Source organism: Haematobia irritans, chromosome 3 (assembly GCF_050003625.1).
Source record: "Haematobia irritans isolate KBUSLIRL chromosome 3, ASM5000362v1, whole genome shotgun sequence".
Lineage (NCBI taxonomy): Eukaryota > Metazoa > Arthropoda > Insecta > Diptera > Muscidae > Haematobia > Haematobia irritans.
The window spans coordinates 79,977,328-80,002,974 of record NC_134399.1 but is presented as its reverse complement, the minus strand read 5'-3'; the positions used below and the strand labels follow the sequence as shown (position 1 = coordinate 80,002,974).

The following is a 25,647-nucleotide window of genomic DNA, read 5'->3' as shown; positions in this document are numbered from 1 at the left end:
AATTGGTCCATAATTATATATTGCCCCCATAAAATTCGATTCTCAGGAGCTTCTCGGAGGACTAATTTTCATAAGATCTGACTGAAATTCGGAACGTGGTATAAGTATATGTCCTCTGACATTCATGCAAAAATTGGCCTATACTTGATATTAGTATTTGACCTTAACATCCATGCAAAAAGTGGTCGATATCGATCCATAATTATATATAAATAACAGATGTGACTTCCGGAGCCTCTTGGAGCAACTTTCATCCGATCCAGTTGAAATTGGTTACGTTATATTACTATGTGCCCAAGACAAAATTGGTCCATATGGGTCCATTATTATATAACACATAGACCCCATATAAACTGATCTCGAAAGGTTTGACTTCAATTTCACTTGACTTGATTTCATATTTCAACCGCTCCGATTTGGTTTGAATATTATCCTCTAATTATTATGCGAAAAATGTTTCATATCCGTTCATAATTATCAAAAACTGAATTGGCTTATATAGGTAAACTTCTTTTTTATTTAACATATGTATTAGCTTTAGTAGACAATGTTAAGATATTAAACAATACTTTGCCATCGACCACTGTTACCCTTGTGGATTAGAGGTGTGCATGTGACACGAAATTGTCGTGACTCACGAAAATTTCCGTGATTCGTGAGTCACGCTCATGACAACAGCGTGAGTGTGCGTGAGCGTGATTAACAAACCAAAATGTCGTGCGTGAGTCACGAAACTAATATCTTCGTGAGTGTGCGTGAGTAACGAATTACATTCACGAAAATATTCCTGCTCACCAACATAAAACGCTTAAGAGTTAAATTCAATTACAATTTTAGTGACACCTGGGATGTTACGAGTTTAATAACACTCTCGATTTTAAAATGCTCATGTTTTCAGACACTTCGGTAAGGTAAATTAATCATAAAATTATTCTTGAGTCACGATATTTTTGGTGAGTCACGATATTTTTCGTGAGTCACGGTATTTTTCGTGAGTCACGACATTTTCGTCCATGAGTGTGCGTGAGTACAAATTTTCTTTTCGTGAGTGTGCGTGACCGTGAGTCCTACCAAAAAATATCGTGCGTGAGTATGATTTTTCAGTGGTGAGTGTGCGTGAGTAAACTATTACTCACGTGCACACCTCTATTGTGGATGGTCTTTAGTAGAACTGTGTACGCAACCCATGGATGAGGGTACATAATATTCTGCCTAGCATACTCTATCCAACATTTCGGTTCATATCTTTCAAAAAATGCTTTAATGATGTCTTCCAATCTATCTATTGAAGTCTGTATATGACATGAGCTAAAGACAAAAAAATTGGTTGGCACAACAAATTTGTTTTCTGTGTGTAAAATCACATGTTATACAAGTCAAGCTCTTGCAGTTTTGGCAAAAAAGAAGTTGATTATTATCTCACGGTAGCGTGAGATAATAATAAGTCCGGTCCAATGATGACACGAGCCCATAAACCGCACCAAACTGTGCCTTGTTCTGGATGCAATGCTTCTGGCTGATCATCACTCCACTTGGGAGCGACCGTGGTGCAATGGTTAGCATGCCCGCCTTGCATACACAAGGTCGTGGGTTCGATTCCTGCTTCGACCGAACACCAAAAAGTTTTTCAGCGGTGGATTATCCCACCTCAGTAATGCTGGTTACATTTCTGAGGGTTTCAAAGCTTCTCTAAGTGGTTTCAGTGCAATTTGGAATGCCGTTCGGACTCGGCTATAAAAAGGAGGTCCCTTGTCACTGAGATTAACATGGAGTCGGGCAGCACTCAGTGATAAGAGAGAAGTTCACCAATGTGGTATCACAATGGACTGAATAGTCAAAGTGAGCATGATACATCGGGCGGCCACCTAACCTAACCTAACCTATCACTCCAAAATCGATCATTTTTCTTATTTACCTATTGAACTTATTGAGCCAAAAATGTTCTTAGTCGCTAAACACAATTTTTCGCGCGATAAAATTTCTTAATAGAGAACACATTTTGATAGTAAAATTCAATAATTTGCAAGCGTTGTTCGTTTGTAAACAATTCGTGGTTAAATTATATGAAAGTTTTTGACCGTGATACAAATCACGAAACGTGCGTCTGCTGTTTAAATCAGTATTGTCAACAAGATAGTAGCTAAAAATCACTCTTTATTAGGTATCAGCTGGGCGTGGTGCACTTTGGGCTGCTGCTACCGTGTGAAACAATCGAGTGTTTGAGCCCATTATTGCGTGATAAACGGAGCCTCTTCCTAGAGGTTCCGGAAATCATATCTGGGGGTTGGTATCACACAATGGACTGAATAGTCTAAGTGAGCCTGAATCTTAATCGGGCTGCCACTTTAACTTTAACCTTTATAAAGGCGGATCGATATCGACTAATTTTTGAATGAATGTTAGAGGCCATATACTAACTTCGCCTACCAAATTTCAACCGGATCGGATGAAATTTGTTCCACCAAGAGTCTTTGGCGTAGCTAGGGGGCGGGGTGCTGGGGCGGCTACGATCCACATAGAAAAATATTAGCCCCCTCCAGAGTATTTATCGGTACAATTTTTATTCCCTCCACCATAGGAAGGGCGGTATATTCCGTCCGTTTGTAATACATCGAAATATTGCTCCAAGAGCCCACAAAGTATATATATTCTGGGTCGTGGTGAAATTCTGAGTCGATCTAGGCACGTTCGTCCGTCCGTCTGTTGAAATCACGCTAACTTCCAAACGAAACAAGCTATCGACTTGAAACTTGGTACAAGTGGTTGTTATTGATGTATGTCGGACGGTATTGCAAATGGGCCATATCGAGTAGCCCCTATATAAACCGATCCCCAGATTTGACCTCTGGAGCCTCTTGGAGGAATAAAACTCATCCGATCCAGTTGAAATTTGGTACCCTCTAACAAGCAGGGGTGTGGAGTCGGTGTCTTTTTTTATTATTCATCTATGGAGTAATCCTTACAGACTAACAAATCTATACTACAATATTTACAAATAGTATATTATGCCTAAGTATTTAATAATAGTGATATATTTCTTTTTATATTATACTTATCTTCTGAAATATCAAAATATTTATAGTATTTTAAACCGTTTACATCATAAGTCTTGGAGTCGGAGTGGTAAAAACTTTGTTCGACTCCGAGTGTACATAAAATGATGACATAATAAAAAGCATAACATTTGTAAATTTTACCACAAATGCGCCACTCTATGAGCTAAAGATATTTCGAAATCAATTTTTTTCCTTCAAACTACGAAATTTTCTTTCAACAATGAATTACCCGTGTAAAAATCGGTGGATCTGATCATATCTAATAATATCAAAGTATATATAATTATATCTGTTCAGATATGGTTGTAGATATAAATAGATAGATAAATAAAATAGATAAATAAATAGACACTCAAAAAAAATCGTTTCTTTAACATATGTTCCAAACATATTTTGCGGGAAGCACATATATTATTGGATACTGCCGAAACATTAATATGTTTGTTTTATGTGAACATATTATATGTTTGGAAGCATTTTGAGCCAAAAATATTATATGCTTGGAAGAATTTTTCCCAAACACGATTGTGCTCATTCCCTAACATACTCGTAATTTTCACTTCCACGAAATTTTTTAGTTATTGGCACCTTTTTCTGTAATACAAATAATGTTGAAGAAATTATTCACTTTTATAATTTTTTTAAATTTTACCTTTCGCCTGCACGGAGAATCGAACCGAGGACCATACAGTTTGTAAGCCAACACACTATCCACTGGGCTACGTAGCTGTTATAGTCACCAGTAGATAATTATCATTTTAAGTTACATTCATATAGCATAGTTTGCAGCGCCCACGAGCCCATGCAAACATAACATTATTTAACAGAAACATACATTTGTTTGCCACGTGGAGCAGTGGTTAGCATGTCTGCCTTGCATACAAAGGGTCGTGGGTTCAATCCCTGCTCCGACAGAACATTTTTTTTTTTAATTTACACATTTATATTTATACTATATCAAATTTGTTTAAATGAAACTTCGAAATGTGTGCTATTAAAGATTTATAGTCAGTAACAGTGCTTGATATAAACGAAATTGACTGATTTTTGGATAAAATATTATTTTTTATTGGAAAAATAACAATTTTGTAACAAAAAACTGTTTTTGGTACAAAACTTTAAAATTTGGAAGGAATTCAAAAACTCTAACAAAAGAAGAACGTGGAGTCGAATATAAACATACATAAATAATTTTATAATATAAACATAAATTTAGTTAGGCGTGAACAGTTTTTTACTAGCATTTAACACCGTCGCTCTAAAATGCCTTTTATTTTTCTTTAATAATTCATTTTAAAGAAAATAAACTTTTTAAATTGTTTTAGCTGCAAAACTCGAATTTAATGCCCGCTTTTATATTTGAAGGTGTCCGTCAACTCCTCGTGGACTACTTATTAATAAAGAGGAACTAAACTTTGTTTTTATACATTTTACTGTGTAATTTTTCACTATTTCCTCCTTATTTCATTTTACTGTCCCACTCTAAAAAGAGTATAGTGCCCTTTCGTTATTTTTATGAAGACCCCTGATTTCTTTTAATGAACCAAGAAAAAAAATTGTGCCCATAATGCCAAAATGATAAACAAAACACATGTCCACACATACATAAAATGGTGCTCTCAAGGTGAAAACATATGCTGTTTGTTTTTCAAATGTCTATTCTCTTGGTTCCGAATGTCTATTCTCTTTATTCAAATTAAATAATATTTAGACTTAAGCATATAAAATTTTTGGCCTTATCAAAAACAATTTTCCGAAACAACATACAAGCGGTTTCACAGAAATTGTTCTCGTTTGATTCTTTCGCTGTTATGTTGATATCTTTCGTCAACTCTCCCGGTTTCCATCTCTATTTCTTTCTCTATACTCTCTCTGTCGCTTTGAATAAAATATCACAACATATGTATGTTTAGTCGAAATTTGTACATTTATATATGTTTGCATTCACACATATGATTTTTATGAAACATTCATGCCACAAACATAATATATTCTAACATATTAACATAGATGTCCCAAACATTTAGTGTTAGTTTAGGAACATTACATGTTTGCACTTAAATATATTGTGTTTTAAAATTGTGCCCGAAACACATTTTGTTTATATCGGAACATATGAAAAACCTATTTTTCTAACAGTGTAACAACCATGCAAAAATTGGTCCACATCGGTCCATAAGTGTATATATCCCCCATATAAACCGATCCCCCGATTTGGCTTTCGGATCATCTAAGAGAAGCAAATTTCATCCGATCCAGCTGAAATTTGGTACATGGTGTTAGTATACGGTCTCTAACAACCATGCCAAAATTGGTCCACATCGGTGAGTAATCATGTATAGCCCCCATATAAACCGGTCACCAGATTTGACCTCCGGAGCCTCTTGGAAGACCAAAATTCATCTGATTCAGTTGATATTTGGTACGTGGTGTTAATATATGGTATACAACAACCATGCAGGAATTTGTTCATATCAGTGCATAATTATATATAACCCCCATATAAACCGATCCCCAGATTTGACCTCCGGTGCCTTTTGGAGAAGCGAAATTCATCCGATCTGGTTGAAAATTGGTACGTGGTGTTGGTATATGATGTTTAACAACCATGCCAAAGGTGGTCCATATCAGTCCCGATCCCGAGATTTGGTTTTGGAGCCTCTTGGAGGAGCAAATTTCATCCGAGTCAGTTGAAATTTGGTACATTATGCTAGTATATGGCCGTTAACAACCATGCCTAACTAGGTCCATATCGGTCTATAGTTATATATAGCCCTCAGATAAATCGATCCCCAATCACACAAAAATTGGTCCATATCAAGTTCATAATTGTATATAGCCCCCATATAAGCGTGCAAAAGTCCATATCGATTCGTAATTATTTGTAGACTTACCTACACATACCTTTTTTGTCTAATATATACCACGTATGGACTAACTCACAATGTAGAAAACGATTTAAGATACTACAACCCAAGTAATTCGATTGTGGATGACAGTCTTTCGTAGAAGTTTCTACGCTATCCATGGTGGAGGGTACATAAGATTTGGTCTGGCCGAACTTACGGCCATATATACTTGTTTTTTTTTTGAGTGTATGTGACGTGTTCTATGTACGATTGTGTCGACCGAAAAATGTCATAAAGATATCTCTATTACATGAAAAGGTGACTCCAACTTTTTAAATATTTTCCAGTAGACATGATTTGCGAAAAAAGTAAATAAAATATTATGCACTTTTAACAACATAAGGAACAAAGATACAGAGGAAAATTTATTTAATATTTGCTGGCTTTCATTTAACCGTAACGCTCCGCCTTTTCAAAATAAACCGGCGCACATTTAGTGGTCACTTGATATATGCTTGAGGTATCTCGAACAAGTTTAATAAACAGCAATGGATTTGTATACTTACATGTCTTGCCATGAGATCACAACATGGTCCCGCAAGGCCTTCGCATTGGCTTTAATAAAGCCAAAAAAGAGTTCTTTTAATTAAACTCATAATTTTGTTTAATAATATTTCAATCACCACAAATACACTTTGGTAATTTTATAAATTCACCTTGTCCTGAGTTGTAGCAACTTTCGACTATTTGTGAAAATTTTATCACGAATTTTTCACGATTATTATAATTCACTACAATTCGGAAAAGGAAATACCAAATATACATGATGATACCCTCTGCTTCGAAAAGATGTAGAGACACGCCTCTTTAGTAGAAATATAGCAACAAAAAAATGTCGCCATGTACCGCTATGGTAGACAGGGATAGCAGTCACGGTAAAGGCATCATCATCTTGATTTTTGTACTGTTAGCCGTTGTTGGTTTTTACTTCCGTTTCCCGGAAACCCCAAGCAATTTCAACTCCATAGGCAACTCTTTAAAATCCGCCCCATTCCTTTTAGCTTCACCCACACCGACAATATTCTTACCACAATGTACTTTGCCTGTGTTTACAGTTATTGCAAATGTAAATACACATATACATGCATACACACTCACACGCCTTCACCATATTATTGTATATAAATAAACAAATAAATCGCCTTATTTACTTATGCCATTATCGCAATTTATCATTGTGAGTTAATTAAATTTATTCTTCTGCTGCCTCTGCTACTGCAGGCGGTACTGTTTGTTTTTCTGTTGTTTGTTTTGCATTTTTTGTTGTGTTGAGAATTTTTCCCATGCATTTTGGTCAGTGAGGAGGGGAGTTAGTTTGCAGAGGTGTGGCAACTACGTTCAACTATCATTGGAGAGATTCATGTCAGTTTGCAAACAAACAATTAGCTTTGCACTTGGATGAGTTGTACGCAAGTGCCTGGCAGCCAACCAGACGCCAGACAGTGTTTACATTTGCAATCGTTATAAGTGGTATATACAAACAAATCCCTGCCCCCAAAAAATACACACAACTGAAGAGAAGAGCATTTATGCATTCATCTTTTATATCCTTCAACAGGATTGCCACAACTAACAAAATATGCTATTTTTTTCCACTTCACCCTAGGATGGAGGATATACTAACTTGGTCATTCCTTTTGTAACACATCGAAATATTGGTCTGTGACACCATATTCCGGGTCGTGGTGGAATTCTGAATCGATCATCGAAATAAATCATCGGCTTGAAAATACCACAAGTAGTTGATCTAAGTTTCTTAAAACTTCCAATCAAATGCCATGGTGAAGGCGAGTATGCTCTTTGAGCTACACTACCGCAGATCGGTTAGAAAAAGGAGCTCAGTATATTACATTATATAGTCTTCCAAGTCCAGGCACCATCCAACCTTCTCGCCATACTTCATCATAATTGATATGAAGACAGCGGAAGAAAAAGGTTCGCAAGGGAATTATTTCTTCTATTATACATAGCCTCCATATTGACTTCTGGATACTTCTGGAAATTTAAAATTTCATCCCATATTGTGAAAATTTGGTGAGTGATGTTACTATAGGCCTTCTAACAACCATGCAAAAAATGGTCCACACCGGTAAATGGGTTTATATCAGAACATAAATATATATGGGAGCTTTCAATAGCTAACGTATTCATCTGCCTTTTTATACCCACCACCATAGAATGGTGATTGGGGTATAATAACTTTGTCATTCGGTTTGTAACACATCGAAATATCGATTCCGACTACATAAAGTATATATATTCTAAATCAGGGAGAAATTCTAAGACGATATAAGCATGTCCGTCTGTCTGCCTGGATGTCTGTTGTAATCACGCTACAGCCTGCAATAATAAAGCTAGCTTGCTTAATTTTTGCACAGGATCGTTTTTTGGCTCCAAGCAGGTCAAGTTGGAAGATGGGCTATATCGGTCCATGTTTTTATAACATATAGTCCCCATATAAACCGACCTCCCGATTTGGGGTCTTGGGCTTATAGAAAAATTAGTTTTTATCCAATTTGCCAATCTTATAAATCCAGAATCTGATCTAGTCTTCATAGGTAAAATATTTAAATTTATCTTCGTGAAGCGTACTGGTTGAACTGATCTGCTGTCATCAAACCCCCCTGAAAATTTCAAAGGAAACTATAATATTTGATTCATGGTGGTGGGTACTTAATATTCGGCCTGGCCGAACGCTAAGTAAACTATTGAGATCGGTCTATATGGGGGCTATATCAAAACTTGGACCGGTACTCACCATTTTCGGTACACATCTTTATGGTCCTAAAATACCTCTAGATTTTAAATTTCAGGCAAATTGGATAAAAACTACGGTTCCTATAAGCCCAAGACCCCAAATCGGGAGGTCGGTTTATATGGGGACAACATGGACCGATAAAGCCTATCTTTGAACTTGACCTGCTTGGAGCCAAAAAACGATCATGTGCAAAAATTAAGCTAGATAGCTTTATTATTGAAGGATGTAGCGTGATTACAACAGACATCCAGACGGATATGCTTACATCGTCTTAGAATTTCTCTGTGATCTAGAATATATATACTGTATATAGTCGGAAATCGATATTTCGATGTTTTACAAACGGAATGACAAAGTTATTATACCATTCTATGGTGGTGGGTATAAGAAAACAGAGTCCAGTTATTTCGAAACCAGGGCTGTGTAGCCAATTTTGCTCGACTCCGACTCCAGCATTTTTCATCAGCCTCGACTCCGCAGTCGATTCTGGGTAATATAACTAAATCTCATTTTAATACCACTAATTTGTAGTTCAATTGTGTGGGGTACCTACCGTAAATGGATCGATATAAATTATCGTATTTATTTATGTGTGCAAAAAAGATCTTAATTTTACATTTGATGCCAATTGAACTCTATATTTCAAAATTTAAGGCAGTGTCGGTCCTATGTTTAATAAATAAAATAATGATATAAATACCCATCACAATATGAGCAGATACAAACAGTCTTCAGTATATGTATTTATAGAGAAGTAAAGAAAGTTCAAAGTCGAACGGGGCTCATTGTATTATACCCTTCAACACATTTGGACCAAAATTATTGATACCATCTCAAATCCTTTAAATTTGTTGCGAGGTTTATATTCCCATATGCATGAATTTGAATCTGAACCAATTTAGACAGGGTATATTATAGTCGGGCGGGGCCTACTATAATATACCCTGCACAACTTTGTACTTAGATCTACATTTCAATAAAATCTCAAATCCTTCAAATTTGTTGAGTGCTTTATATAAAGGTTTATGTTCCAATTAACCAATATTTAAAACTGACCTGATTTGGATAATATTTTGTCAGACTTCTACAAAATCTTGGGCACGGTGTGGTGCAGGGTATAAATATGGGAAATATTTATAATATTAATAATATTTAGGCATTTCTTCAAAAATGCATATATGATTCATCAGTCGATAAATATGAATTAGAGGTATAGGAAAATTTGTTTTTCTATACCTCTAATTCAGTTTTCGTCTTAGCAGTGAGCATCAATAAGAAATAAAATTTTGAGAAAATTTGCTACACTCAAAAAAAGTGAACTCTCTATTTCACTAAAGCCAATTTAACTTTATTTTAGTTCATGGAATTATTATGTTTGGAGAATGTTTCCTTTACTCTAATAATTTTTTTGTGTACGTTAGTTAAATTAACTGAAACCGAGGAAAAAATATACTCAAATGAAGCATACAGATTAATTAAATTTGTGTCTTCCACAAAATAGTTCAGAATTTCTTTAAATTTTTAAATTTTACCAAAAATGCGTTCATCATGAACTTCGTATGTCACTAAAGACATTCTTGCAATTTTGAACTCCAAGTTTTTCCTTCTAACAACAAAATTTTCTTTAACAAGTGAAAAAACTTAGTTATATCTAATAAATTTTCTTGAATTTGTCGAAAAATATTTACTTGTTTTTATGACATCGGCGTGATGCCAACGTTTGTAATACTGTTAAAATTTTCTACAAATATTCAAAATTGTCTAAAATTAACCGAAAGTTTTCTTCCTTGTTGGTTCACTGTTTTTTCGGTGTATAGAAATAAAATTTTGAGAAAATTTTCTACAGGAATACAATTTTGAGTAAATTTTCTATAGAAATAAAGTGTTGACAAAATTTTCTATTGAAATAAAATTTCGACCAAAATCTATAGAAATAAACTTTTTAACAAAATTGTCTATAGAAATAAAATTTTGCAAAATTTTCTTTAGAAATAAAATGTTAACAAATTCTTCTGTAAAAATAAAAATTTTGACAAAATTTTCCATAGAAATAAAATTTTGACTAAATTTTTTATAGAAATAAAATTTTGGCTAAATTTTCTATAGAAATAAAATTTTGACAAAATTTTCTATAGAAATAAATTTTTGAAAGAATTTTCTGCCAATATTCGACATATAGGTATAGGGTCTTAAAATAAAATTAAAAAAAATAAAATCGATTGTTCGAAATATTTTAAATAAATTTTTATGGCGGTGGGCGTTAAAATGTATCGATTCAGCCCATCTGCTAGTCTTACATTCTAGGAAATTTCCAATTACATTCCGTAATTGGAAATTGGTTTTCATTTACAGTCATACCGAACATTGATCGAATGAATAACGCAATGGAAACCAATTTGCGTAAAAACTTTTTTAGTTACAAAAATGTGAAGTGTTTTAAAAATTTTAGTTTAAATAGCCGGAGTCGGAGTCGAGCAACATTTTTACGACTTCGACTCCAGCTAAACCTTCAGACTCCGACTCCAAGACTCCGACTCCACAGCCCTGCTCGAAACTGCTCCTGGAAAAACGTTTGACATTCATATTGGGCAAATATTTGCCTAGTGTGATCAGCTCAACTTGGAAGGGTATTCCAAGTTGAGGATTTAACAACAACTCATGGGTTTTCTGTTTTCCAAATGCGCCAATATTCACTATTGACGTAGCAACAAAAGTTAAAATAGGCCTAATCAATCAAGAGTGAGGATATATTTGCTATAACTTTATTTTAGCTCATGTAATTATTATGTTTGGAGAAAGTTTCCTTCACTCTAGTACTCTACGTTAGTTAAATGTACTAAAAAACGGAAAAAATATACATTTCTCACAAAATATTTCACTATACCTTTAAATTTGTAAATTTTACTACAAATACGCCCATCTTGAACTTCGTATGGGACTAAAGACATTCTTCTAATCTTGAACTCCAATTTTTATACCCACCACCATAGAATGGTGATGGGGTATAATAACCCAGCTAAAAAAATTTGGAAGTTTTTCTAAAGGCACAACCTTAACATAAAAGCACTTTCTGAATGTTCTTCCAAAGAAGCTTTTAATTTTAACTACACAGTAAGTTTTTTTAATACAATTTTTCATAACTCACATTTTTCATATTTTTAATGGGTAATTTTAGCTTTTATTGTTTCAGATAGGATAAAAACAGAGTAAGAATTAATAAATTGGTACAAATTTTTTTTGTCGACCAAAATGCTAAATGCATTCCAGAAAAATTGCGAATTTTTGAAAATGTTTTAGTTCAAACATTGTAGACAAGCGTTAGAATGCATTAAAAATCGTAAAAAATTATAAAAATTATTTTGTTTTGCAAAATATCATAAAATTTTGTAATTCACATCCAAAACACTGAATTTGGATAACACCTTAAGATGTGATGCAAATTCAGTGCAACGGCTGTTGAAATGGTGGACATCTGTCCTATGACAAGCCCATGTTAAATTCATCGCTTCTGCGCCAATTTTGCACTACTTCCGGATCCAAAAAGAACATTTTCACTACTTTTTTGGCGACACTTTTTTTGCTAGAAGTTTGTCATTCCGTTTGTAACACATCAAAATATCGATTTTCGACCATCTTGATCAGGGAGAAATTCTAAGACGATATAACAATGTCCGTCTTTCTGTCTGTCTGTTGTAATCAGAATACAGCCTTCAATAATAAAGCTATCTTGCTTAATTTTTGCACAAATTCGTTTTTTGTCTCCAAGCAGGTCAAGTTCGAAGATGGGCTATATCGGTCCATGTTTTGGTAGAGCCCCCATATAGACAGGTCTCCTGATTTTACTTCTTGGACTTCTATAAACCGTATTTTCAATCCGATTTTCCTGAAAGGTATATTAGGACCTGAAAGGTATATTAGGACCACAAGCAGGTATGCCGAATATGGTGGGTATCGATATATGGTTTGCTATAGCCCTCATATGTCCCGATCTCCCGATTTTACTTCTTGATCTTCTAGAATCCGTAGTTCAATTTGAAATCTAGAGGTTTTTGAGGACCATAAATAGAAAAAAAATGTGTATCGGTATAGATTTTGATATATCCCCTTTATAAGGCCTCCATATAGACCGATTTCACTTCTTGAGGCTATAGAAGGCGAACTAATAATGAAAACTAAAAGTAAAATTTATAGATTTTAGGTTTCAAATCAAGGCGTTATTTAATCATTTCTATATATTATCATCCTATACATTATTTAGTAACCCGCTATATATTATCAAGTAACACGCTACGACGAAGAGTGTTCAAAGGTAACTGTTACATTTGATTCATGGTGGTGGGTATTTAAGATTCGGCCTGGCCGAACTTACCGCTGTATACACTTGTTTTCCCTCAAACTGCAATTTTTTTTAACAAATTAAAAAAAAACAAGTATATACAGCAGTAAATTCGGCCGGGCCGAATTTTAAATACCCACCACCATGAAACAAGTATAATAGTTTACTATGAAAACTCTTCGTCGTAGTGGGTTACTTGATAATATATATAAATTGTAGGGAGTTTGAAATACAAATCTTCTCCCAAACGAGCCAGGTCTCGAAGACAAACTTTAAAGATTCTACCTATGAAGACCAGATAAGATTCTGGATTTATGAGAACCAATTTTGTTTGAGTTTTAGAGAAAATATAAACATATCGTGTATATGTTGAAATTACGCCTTGATTTAAAATCTTAAATCTGCAGATTTTTCCGCATTTATTTAAATACGATGAGTAAAATCTGGAACTTTTAATTTCAGTTTGAAGCAATGTTCATGATCGGTGCGCCTGCTATACCCTGAAAGAAGTGTTTTCTTTTTTGAGAAACGTAATTTTAGACAAGCAAAGTTTTATTTTGACATAAATTTTAGAGACAATCGTTGAATAAACGAAAACACTTTATAAGAAAAAGAAATTTCGTTTGTCAAAAATTTTTTTATAGATTACTAATTTCCAGCAAATCGGATAAAAACTACGGATTCTAGAAGCCCAAGAAATAAAGCCGGGAGATCGGTGTATATGGGGGCTATACCAAAACATGGACCGATAGGCACCATTTGCTACTCACATATTTGTGATCTTAAAATACCTCCAGATTTTCAATTTCAAACAAATTGGCCAGAAAATATAGTCTCTAGACGCCCAAGAATAAAAATCGAGAGATCAGTCTATATGGACCGATATACCTCAATTTCAGCACTCTTATTTGTGGTCTAAAAATACCTGTAGAATTCGAATTTCAGGCAAATCATGTAATAAATACAGTTTATTGTAGCTCAAGAATTTCAGGCAAATCAGATGGTAAATATAGTTTCTAGAAGCCCAAGAAGCAAAATGGGAGATCGGTCTATATGGGGGCTACACCAACAAATGGACCGATGGGCACCATTTTCGGCACACCTTTTAACGGTCCCAAAAGAACTCTAGATTTTCAATTTCAGGAAAATCGGATAGAAAATATAATTTCTAGACGCCCAAGAAGCAAAATCGGGAGATCGGTCTATATGGGGGCTATACTAAAACATGGACAAATCATGTAATAAATACAGTTTATTGTAGCTCAAGAATTTCAGGCAAAGCAGATGGTAAATATAGTTTCTAGAAGCCCTAAAAGCAAAATCGGGATATGGGTCTATATGGGGGCTATACCAAAACATGAACCGATGAGCACCATTTTCGGCACACCTTTTTATGGTCCTCAAATACCTCCATATTTCCAATTTCAGGCAAATTGGATAAAAACTACTTTTTATATTCCCAAGACTCCAAATCGGGAGGTTGGTTTATATGGGGCTATATCAAAACATGGACCGATGCGGACCATTTTCGACACACCTCTTTATGGTCCCAAAATACATTTAGCTTTTCAATTTCATACAAATCGGATAGAAAATACTGTGTCTAGATGCGTAAGACGCAAAATCGGGAGATCGGTCTATATGGGGGCTATACCAAAACATGGACCGATATGGACCATTTTCGACACACCTCTTTATAGTCCCACAATACATATAGATTTCCAATTTCAGGCGAATCGGATGGTAAATATAGTTTCTAGACGCCCAAGAAGCAAAATCGGGAGATCGGTCTATATGGGGGCTATATCAAAACATGGACCGATACGAACGATTTTCGACACACCTCCTTATGGTTCTAAAATACCTCTAGATTTTCAATTTCAGACAAATCGGATAGAAAATAATGTTTCTAGACGCCTAAGAAGCAAAATCGGGAGATCGGTCTATATGGGGGCTATACAAAAACATGGACCGATACGGACCATTTTCGACACACCTCTTTATGGTCCCAAAATACCTCTAGATTTCCAATTTCAGGCAAATCTGATAATAACTACGGTTTTTATAGGTCCAAGACCCCAAATCGGGAGGTCGGGTTAAATGGGGACTATATCAAAACTTGGACCGATATAGCCCATCTTCGAACTTGACTTGCCTGCAAACAAAAAACTAATCTGTGCCAAATTTCGGGACGATAGCGCCATTATTGAAGGCTGTAGCGTGATTACAACAGACAGACAGACGGACATGCTTATATCGTCTTAGAATTTCTCCCTGATCAAGAATATATATACTTTATATAGTCCGAAATCGATATTTCGATGTGTTACATACGGAATGACAAACTTATTATACCCCCGTCACCATTTTATGGTGGTGGGTATAAAAATAAAATAATTATGTCAAATAAATTTTCTTGATTTGTCGAAAATATTTACTTATTTTGGTGATATCGGTGTGACGTCAGCGTTTGTAATACTGTTTAGTTAAACTTTTCTAAAAATAATCTAAATTTTCTAGAATTAACCAAACTTGTTCTTCCTGCTACACGGATGAAAAAGACTGTTTTTCATATGTTTGGCTATAAACATTATATGTTTGGAACACAAATTTTTAAACACAATATTTTTGAGTGCAAGCATATAATGTTCATAAACTAGCATAACATGTTTGGGACATATATGTTAATATGTTAGAACATATTATGTTTGGGACATAAAATGTTTGTAAATATAATATGCTTGGATGCAAACATATATTAATTTAGAAATAGCCTATAAACATATATGTATTTAGTAGCTTGGAGCGCTATTTAACAGGGAGCGATATTGAATTAAGTTGGTGGTCGTTGCTTGTTATTACAAAATTAACATTTTATTTTTCCTTGGGCAATTGATCAGCTACTTCTTTGATCCTTACAAACTGTGTGGTCCGCTGTTCGAATCCCCGTCCGGCAAAAGGTAAAATTAAAATAAAAAAAATCATACAATTGAATAATTTCTTCTACAATGTTTGTATTACAGAAAAAGGTGCTAAGAACTAAAAAATCTCGTGGAAGTGAGAAAGATGTGGGGGAATATACAATTGGGCAGAAACAAAATTTTGAGCATTCAGGTCGAAAACCTATGTTGTTAGCACCTATATTACCTGTTTATTTTCATAATTCATTATGATTGTAAATATATAAATAAATAAATAAAATTTTGAGCACAATATTGTTTGGGAGAATTTTTTTAAGCATATAATATTTTTGGGTGCAAAATGCTTCCAAACATAGTATATGGTCACATAATAACATATTGTTTTTTGGAAGACAACATTATTGAATTTGGATGCAAAAATACAAAATGTTTGGAACTTAGACTACCCAAACATATATTGTTTAGACCAATATGCTTTCAAACATATTATATATTGGAAGAGATCAAACATATAAATGTTTGGGCAATACCCAAAAATATATATGCTTGAAGCAAAATATGTTTGGGAGTATATGTTACAGAAGCGATTTTTTGTGAGCGTGTAGGATTACTGCTTTTTATAGGAATTCTTGACCGGCCACTCTTATGATACCAATTAAATTCAATAAGTGAACGTTTAGAATTAGATCGCACTCAAAAAATATTGCCTTAAGCTAAAAAATGTCATGTGCTTACAAATCGATTGCCATAGAAGACGATTTTTTCTGATACAAAGATTTTTTACTTGAACAAACGTCGATAAAGTTTTATTGAAGGTGTTTTGTCCTTAGAGTTAGGTGATGCGACTTTAAGGTGGTTATTTTTTAGATAAAAGATAATTTCATTGAACCGAGATCAAGCTTGTCTTTAGTAAATCTTACCAGCTTCTTTTTGCAACTTGCTTATAAAGATAAAAAGTATACAAAAATATCTTAAGATTTTGTTTTAAAGTCGAGTTTAAATTTGAAATTTTAAGTTGCGATTAACATGTTTATGAAGGACTTCATAAATACAAACTTGTTTCTGTATCCTATAGATAGAGATCTGTATCCTAATTTAAATTTTATTGATCCTAGAGTTAAGGCAGATATGTCGCTAAAAATGACTTCACTTTAAAGAAGCCACGTCTTTAGCTCAGAATCAATACAAAAATCCTTAAGGGAAGGTCATATCTATCGAATTTTCATTCTCTTTTCACGGTATACTAATAGAACTATTCACGTACAAATTGTAATGGATACTTCGAAGTAAAAAATGTTTTCTTAATCCCAAAAAAAAAAAAAATAACTATATTTATTTGGACGGCATCAAAGCATACTCTTGTTTTAACATAAACGTAATACAACGCCATCTTTTGGAAAATTGACAAACATTAATAAGAATCCAACGGCCAATATATTTTTTGTTCAAATTGGCAACCCTTTTTAATACACCGCCAACGAGACTGTTTGCAAACAAACCCCAATCAACCATAGATTTGTTGTTGTGTCCTATACTGAGATACTACAACTTCCATGGTGGAGTGCTTTTCTTGTTCATGAGCTTCACACAAGAACAACAAACAGAGAAAAATTAAAAATAAAAATAGTTTGACTCTGCAACATATACCTGGGTTATGGAATGGTGATTGGCTGTGATTTGCTGCATCCATTTGGTATCCAACGACCAATCCCAAGCACTTCGCTCACAATTCACCCGACCCGAGAGAAGGCCATCATGACTAATGAGGTGGATGCATACAAATGGCGTCGTTGGCAGCAAACGTCCATCCTAGAGACCAGTGGGAGTGGGGTGTAAATTTTTAATAGGATTACACCATGTTCAAAATACTCCTGTAAGTGTTGTGTGCATTGAGAGAAAAGTGCACGTACGAGTTTGTGTGTTTGTGAGTGTGTGTAGTATGCATTTATTTAGCTTGAGAGGGAGTCATTGTGCAGGACGATGATACAACAAAGAAAAGAACAACAAACAAACAAGTACTTACACTCACACATCTCCAGCACCAATTATCTTGTAGTTTATGAAGTGTTTGTATACTGTGGCATTTGTCGGTTTTTGTAGGATCTCTAGTTCGTTGCTTGCTTTCTGTGGGCGATGGGATGTGCTGTTATTGTTTTCTCTGATTGCTTTTTGCTGCTATTGTTGTAGATTCACATACTACTCTCGAAATTGCTGTGTTTATGCAACTCTAGCTTGACATCTTAATTACATTTCAATTTAAATTCATGGTGTATGCTTTGCGAATATTGATTGTTTCGGTTGTGGTTACAGCTGTTGCGGTATCATCTGCAATAAATTGACTTGTTTGTTTTGATTTTTTGTTGTTGTTCAACTATGATGACAACAAATAGATCATGGTCCCTTAATTTAGTGAGCTTGAGACGATATGAAGATAAGGATTCCACGATTTAGGGTATATTATTATTTTATTTGTACGGCTTCAGTCAAGGGTCGTTTAGGTGGTGAACTGTTATTGCCAAAATAGATTATAGTTGCCGCAAACGTGATATACTGGATGGTTGATATGTTATGCAACAAGGTAAAGCGCTATATTTTTTTATTTTTATACCCTCCACCCTACTCCGAAAAAAATTTCCTCAGTTAAACTAACGCTAAATTTAACTTATTTTTATTGCAAAAAAAAAGGTATTTGTTGTAGTTAAATTTTATTATTTTTCGAAATTTTCCACAGCCCAATAAAATTTTTCCTTTTTTGTAAATACAGTGGGGAGAAAAACCGAGTGCATGTTCACCATTTAGGAGTATGCTTTTTTTTTTTGGTTAATAAGAACCGTCTATTGGGTCCAATTGCTACAAAATGTATTTCATTTATACTTTATTTCCTGCTAAACAAAACTGTACATTCAGAAAAATTATATACCTAACATATTAGTGGCATACAAAGTCTGTAGGTTCATTATCAACTATAGCTCCCAATATCAGACATTTCTGTTTAGATTGTGATAAAACTCCCATAACTATGTACCCCTTAATGTTCTTACATATAGAACTGCGGGTTATCGCACAATCCTATACCACTCATACCCCACAAACAATATTAACTAATTCAGTAGGGATGGTTTAGGGTATGATATAGTCGGCCCCGCCCGACTTTCTACTTTACTCACTTGTTATACCCTCCATCATAGGATGGGGGTATATTAACTTTGTCATTCCGTTTGTAACACATCGAAATATTGCTCTAAGACCCCATAAAGTATATATAAAGGGTGATTCTTTTGAGGTTAGGATTTTCATGCATTAGTATTTGACAGATCACGTGGGATTTCAGACATGGTGTCAAAGAGAAAGATGCTCAGTATGCTTTGACATTTCATCATGAATAGACTTACGATCTGCCACAACGTCGAATTTTCAGTGAATGGGCCCTAGAAAAGTTGGCAGAAAATCCGCTTTTTTATCGACAAATTTTGTTCAGCGATGAGGTTCATTTCTGGTTGAATGGCTACGTAAATAAGCAAAATTGCCGCATTTGGAGTGAAGAGCAACCAGAAGCCGTTCAAGAACTGCCCATGCATCCCGAAAAATGCACTGTTTGGTGTGGTTTGTACGCTGGTGGAATCATTGGACCGTATTTTTTCAAAGATGCTGTTGGACGCAACGTTACGGTGAATGGCGATCGCTATCGTTCGATGCTAACAAACTTTTTGTTGCCAAAAATGGAAGAACTGAACTTGGTTGACATGTGGTTTCAACAAGATGGCGCTACATGCCACACAGCTCGCGATTCTATGGCCATTTTGAGGGAAAACTTCGGAGAACAATTCATCTCAAGAAATGGACCGGTAAGTTGGCCACCAAGATCATGCGATTTGACGCCTTTAGACTATTTTTTGTGGGGCTACGTCAAGTCTAAAGTCTACAGAAATAAGCCAGCAACTATTCCAGCTTTGGAAGACAACATTTCCGAAGAAATTCGGGCTATTCCGGCCGAAATGCTCGAAAAAGTTGCCCAAAATTGGACTTTCCGAATGGACCACCTAAGACGCAGCCGCGGTCACCATTTAAATGAAATTATCTTCAAAAAGTAAATGTCATGGACCAATCTAACGTTTCAAATAAAGAACCGATGAGATTTTGCAAATTTTATGCGTTTTTTTTTTTAAAAAAGTTATCAAGCTCTTAACAAATCACCCTTTATATTCTGGGTCGTGGTGAAATTCCGAGTCGATCTAAGCATATCCGTCCGTCCGTCTGTTAAAATCACGCTAACTTTCGAACGAAACAAGCTATCGACTTGAAACTTGGCACAAGTAGTTGTTATCGATATAGGTCAAACGGTATTGAAAATGGGCCATATCGGTCCACTTTTACGTATAGCCCCCATATAAAGGGACCCTCAGATTTGGCTTGTGGAGCCTCTAACAGAAGCATATTTCATCTGATCCGGCTGAAATTTGGTACATGGTGTTGGTATATGGTCTCTAACAACCATGCAAAAATTGGTCCACATTGGTCCATAATTATATATAGCCCCCATATAAACCGATCCCCAGATTTGGCTTGCGGAGCCTACAAGAGAAGCAAATTTCATCCGATCCGGCTGAAATTTGGTACATGGTGTTGGTATATGGTCTCTAACAACCATGCAAAAATTGGTCCATATCGGTCCTTAATTATATATAGCCCCCATATAAACCGATCCCCAGATTTGGCTTGTGGAGCCTCTAAGAGAAGCATATTTCATCCGATCCGGCTGAAATTTGAAAATGGTGTTGGTATATGGTCTCTAACAATCATGCAAAAATCGGTCCATATCGGTACATAATTATATATAGCCCCCATATAAACCGATCCCCAGATTTGGCTTGCGAAGCCTCAAAGTGAAGCAAATTGCATCCGATCCGGCTGAAATTTGGTACATGATGTTGGTATATGGTCTCTAATAACCATGCAAAAGTTGGTCCACATCGGTCCATAATTATATATAGACCCCATATAAACCGATTTCCAGATTTGGCTTGCGAAGCCTCAAAGAGAAGCAAATTGCATCCGATCCGGCTGAAATTTTGTACATGGTGTTGGTATATGGTCTCTAACAACCGTGCAAAAATTGGTCCACATCGGTCCATAATTATATATAGCGCCCATATAAACCGATCCCCAGATTTGAGTTCCGGAGCCTCAAAGAGAAGCAAATTTCATCTGATCCGCCTGAAATTTGGTACATGATATTGGTATTGGTCTCTAACAACCATGCAAAAATTGGTCCACATCGGTTCATAATTATATATAGCCCCCATATAAACCGATCCCCAGATTTGGCTTGCGAAGTCTCCAAGAGAAGCAAATTTCACCCAAACTGGGTGTAATTTGGAACATGGTGTTAGTATATGATCTTTAACAAGCGTGCCAGAATTGGTCCATATCGGTCCATAATTATATATATCCCCCATATAAAACGTTCTCCAGATTTGACCTCCGGAGCCTCTTGGAGGAGCAAAATTCATTCGATCCGGTTCAAATTAGGAACGTGGTGTTAGTATATGGTCGCTAACAACCATACCAAAATTGGTCCAATCACACAAAAATTGGTCCATATCGGTTCAAATCATGGTTGCCACTAGAGCCACAAATAGTCTACCAAAATTTTATTTCTATAGAAAATTTTGTCAAAAATTTATTTCTATAGAAAATTTTGTCAAAATTTTATTTCTAGAGAAAATTTTGTTAAAATTTTATTCGGTTCATAATAAAATTTTCATCATTCAAAATTTTATTTCTATAGAAAATATTGTTCAAATTTTATTCGGTTCATAATCATGGTTGCCACTCGAGCCAAAAATAATCTACCAAGATTTTATTTCTATAGAAAATTTTGACAAAAGTTTATTTCTATAGAAAATTTTGTGAAAATTTTATTTCTATAGAAAATTTTGTTAAAATTTTATTTCTGTAGAAAATTTTGTCAACATTTTATGTCTACTTTGTAATTCGATTGTGGATGGCAGTGTTTAGAATAAGTTTCTACGCAATCCATGATAGAGGGTACATAAGCTTCGGCCTGGCCGAACTTACGGCTGTATATACTTGTTTTATTCTTGGCTTGCTCTTCAATCATATTTGTACACAGAAAAAAAATTCACAAAAAATTTTCCAATTAAAATTTTAATTGAGTTTTTAAAAACATCCAATTAAACATTTAATTAAAACAACAAATTTTTTAATTGGAACAAAAATCAATCACAAAAATTAATAGTATAAATTAATTTTTTAATTGGATCAATTAATTTTTTAATTGACCTTCAATTAATTTTTTAATTGATACTATCATTTCTGTGATAGTATCAATTGATCCAAATTAATTGGATCAATTAATTTCGTGATTGAATCAAAAATTTTTTGTGTGTAGTTTTGATTTCAGCTTAAATTCATTATAAAAAGACCAGCAATAAATGGTTCTAAAAAACTGTAGTGTACCCAGCGAAAGTGAGATCGAAATTAGGCGATAACTCTGAGATCAATCGGAAAGGTGAGCAACACTGTTTTCTGAGATTGACAAGAAGTGGTGTTGGTATTGAGAAGGGTAATGTGATCACAGTGCTTTAGTATGTCAAGCTAAAAAGTGATCTTAAACCATGATAACCTTGCAGCTGACACCTCTCCTCTAGCAACGGTCAATAGTCATTTTGGACCTTATAAACTAACTTCTTATGGAAATTACATACTCGATTTATTTATTAATTAATTGTCCAACATTTCACCACAACTGTGCATCATTTTTATACCCTCCACCATAGGATACCCCCCGTATATTAACTTTGTCATTCCGTTTGTAATACATCGAAATATTGCTCTAAGACCCCATAAAGTGTATATATTCTGGGTCGTGGTGAAATTCTGAGTCGATCTGAGCATGTCCGTCCGTTGAAATCACGCTAACTTGGCACAAGTAGTTGTTATTGACTTGACTTGAAACTTGGCACAAGTAGTTGTTATTGATGTAGGTCGGATGGTATTGCAAATGGGCCATATCGGTCCACTTTTACGTATAGCCCCCATATAAACGGACCCCCAAATTTGGTTTGCGAGGCCTCTAAGAGAGACAAATTTCATCCGATCCGGCTGAAATTTGGTACATGGTGTTAGTATATGGTCTCTAACAACCATGCAAAAATTGGTCCACATCGGTTAATAATTATATATAGCCCCCATATAAACCGATCCCCCGATTTGGCTTGCGAGGCCTCTAAGAGAAGCAAATTTCATCCGATCCGGCAGAAATTTGTTACATAGTGTTAGTATATGGTCTCTAACAACCATGCAAAAATTGGTCCACATCGGTCCATAATTATATATAGGCCCCATATAAACCGATCCCCTGATTTGGCTTGCGATGCCTCTAAGAGAAGCAAATTTCATCCGATCCGGCTGAAATTTGGTACATGGTGTTAGTATGTGGTCTCTAACAACCATGCAAAAATTGGTCCACATCGGTCCATAATTATATACAGCCCCTATATAAACCGATCCCCCGATTTGGCTTGCGAGGCCTCTAAGAGAAGCAAATTTCATCCGATCCGGCTGAAATTTGGTACATGGTGTTAGTATATGGTCTCTAACAACCATGCAAAAATTGGTCCACATCGGTCCATAATTATATATAGCCCCTATATAAACCGATCCCCCGATTTGGCTTGCGAGGCCTCTAAGAGAAGCAAATTTCATCCGAACCGGCTGTGGCTTGCGAGGCCTCTAAGAGAAGCAAATTTTATCCGATCCGGCTGAAATTTGGTACATGATGTTAGTAAAAGGTCTCTAACAACCATGCAACAATTGGTCTACATCGGTCCATAATTATATATAGCCCCCATATAAACCGATCACCAGATTTGACGTCCGGAGCCTCTTGGAAGACCAAAATTTATCTGATTCAGTTGAAATTTGGTACGTGGTGTTAATATATGGCCTCAAACTCCCATGCAAAAATTGGTCGAAATCGGTCCATAATTATATATAGCCTCCATATAAACCGATCCCCAGATTTGACCTCCGGAGCCCCTTGGAAGAGCAAAATTCATCCGATTCGGTTGAAATTGGGTACGTGATGTTAGTATATGGTATCCAACAATCATACAGGAATTTGTTCATATCAGTCCATAATTATATATAGCTCCCATATAAACCGATCCCTAGATTTGACCTCCGGTGCCTTTTGGAAAGCAAATTTCATCCGATCTGGTTGAAATTTTGTACGTGGTGGTAGTATAGGATATTTAACAACCATGCCAAAAGTGGTCCATATAAGTCCATAATCATATATAGCCCCCATATAAACCGATCCCGAGATTTGGTTTTGGAGCCTCTTGGAGGAGCAAATTTCATCCGAGTCAGTTGAAATTTGGTACATTGTGCTAGTATATGGCCGTTAACAACCATGCCTAACTAGTCCATATCGGTCTATAGTTATATATAGCCCTCAGATAAATCGATCCCCAATCACACAAAAATTGGTCCATATCAATAATTGTATATAGCCCCCATATAAGCGACCCCCATATTTCAATTCTGGCTCCCTACGTACAAAAGTCCATATCGATTCGTAATTATTTGTAGACTTACCTACACATACTTTTTTTTTGTCTAATGTATACCACGTATGGACTAACTCACAATTTAGAAAACGATTTTAAATACAACAACCCAAGTAATTCGATTGTGGATGACAGTCTTTCGTAGAAGTTTCTACGAAATCCATGGTGGAGGGTACATAAGATTCGTCCTGGCCGAACTAACGCCCGTTTATACTTGTTTCTTATAACTATAATCCCTTAATGTTATTTTGTTTTTTATTTCGGTTTGTTATTAAACTCATGCACTCATCAAAAAATCGAAATCTATTTTTAGAGACGTTGCTGAATTCACCTGATTGGAATTGTATTAACAAAAAACTTAAAGAAAAATATTTTTTAGTGCTCAATTAAACTGAATTTTCTATCTTAACAATTGATAACCGCATTTCAGGGCATATGCGGTGCTTAAACAAACAACGGCTATCGTTATCACCTTTCAATTAGCATCCACGCCACGTTTTTGTCATTGTCTTTGAAAAAAAAAAAACAACTAAGATTTATTTGATGTGCTATCAATTGCATTCAAGCGCTTGGAATATAAATCGCTCGTAATGATGAATCTTGCATAAATTTTAAGAATGTCCTTGTGCCACTGCTTTTTTCATATCCAATCTCGAAATAATTCCAAACTTTGGTAAACTCCCATTTATTATTTTATGCTCCTTTAGAAATGATGAAGAAATGGAAACAAAAAACATTCAGATAATTACACACATTTAATGAAGACCCACAATTCCATCATAGATTTGTAACAATTGAGGGAAGTCGGTGGGTTGTTGTTGTTGTTGTGGGTATGAGGAGTGCAACCAGTCGCTTGAACTAAATACTTGGCCAAATGTGATTACATGCCACCACAATGTCATCCTAGGCCCAGACATCAAACCCATCGGCCCACCCATTTCAATTCTCAGTGAAACGTTTATTAACAATTCGCATAGGAAGTAATTACAATGTCACACGTCTCATCCCCCTGGGAGACCAATGACTTCATATTAGGGGAGTACTGCTATCAACCTCCTTTGTCTCTCTTTCTA

General features: G+C 35.2%; 1 long non-coding RNA gene across 1 annotated transcript in view; it reads right to left on the bottom strand.

The window, feature by feature from the left end:
- The window catches only part of LOC142228300 (uncharacterized), a 99,458-nt gene extending 92,840 nt beyond the window's left edge, over positions 1-6,618 (bottom strand). Inside the window, exon 1 of the long non-coding RNA XR_012720126.1 lies at positions 6,472-6,618. This is a non-coding gene — a long non-coding RNA (uncharacterized LOC142228300). The remainder of the gene's footprint in view (positions 1-6,471) is intronic.
- Between the last annotated feature and the right edge of the window lie 19,029 nt (positions 6,619-25,647).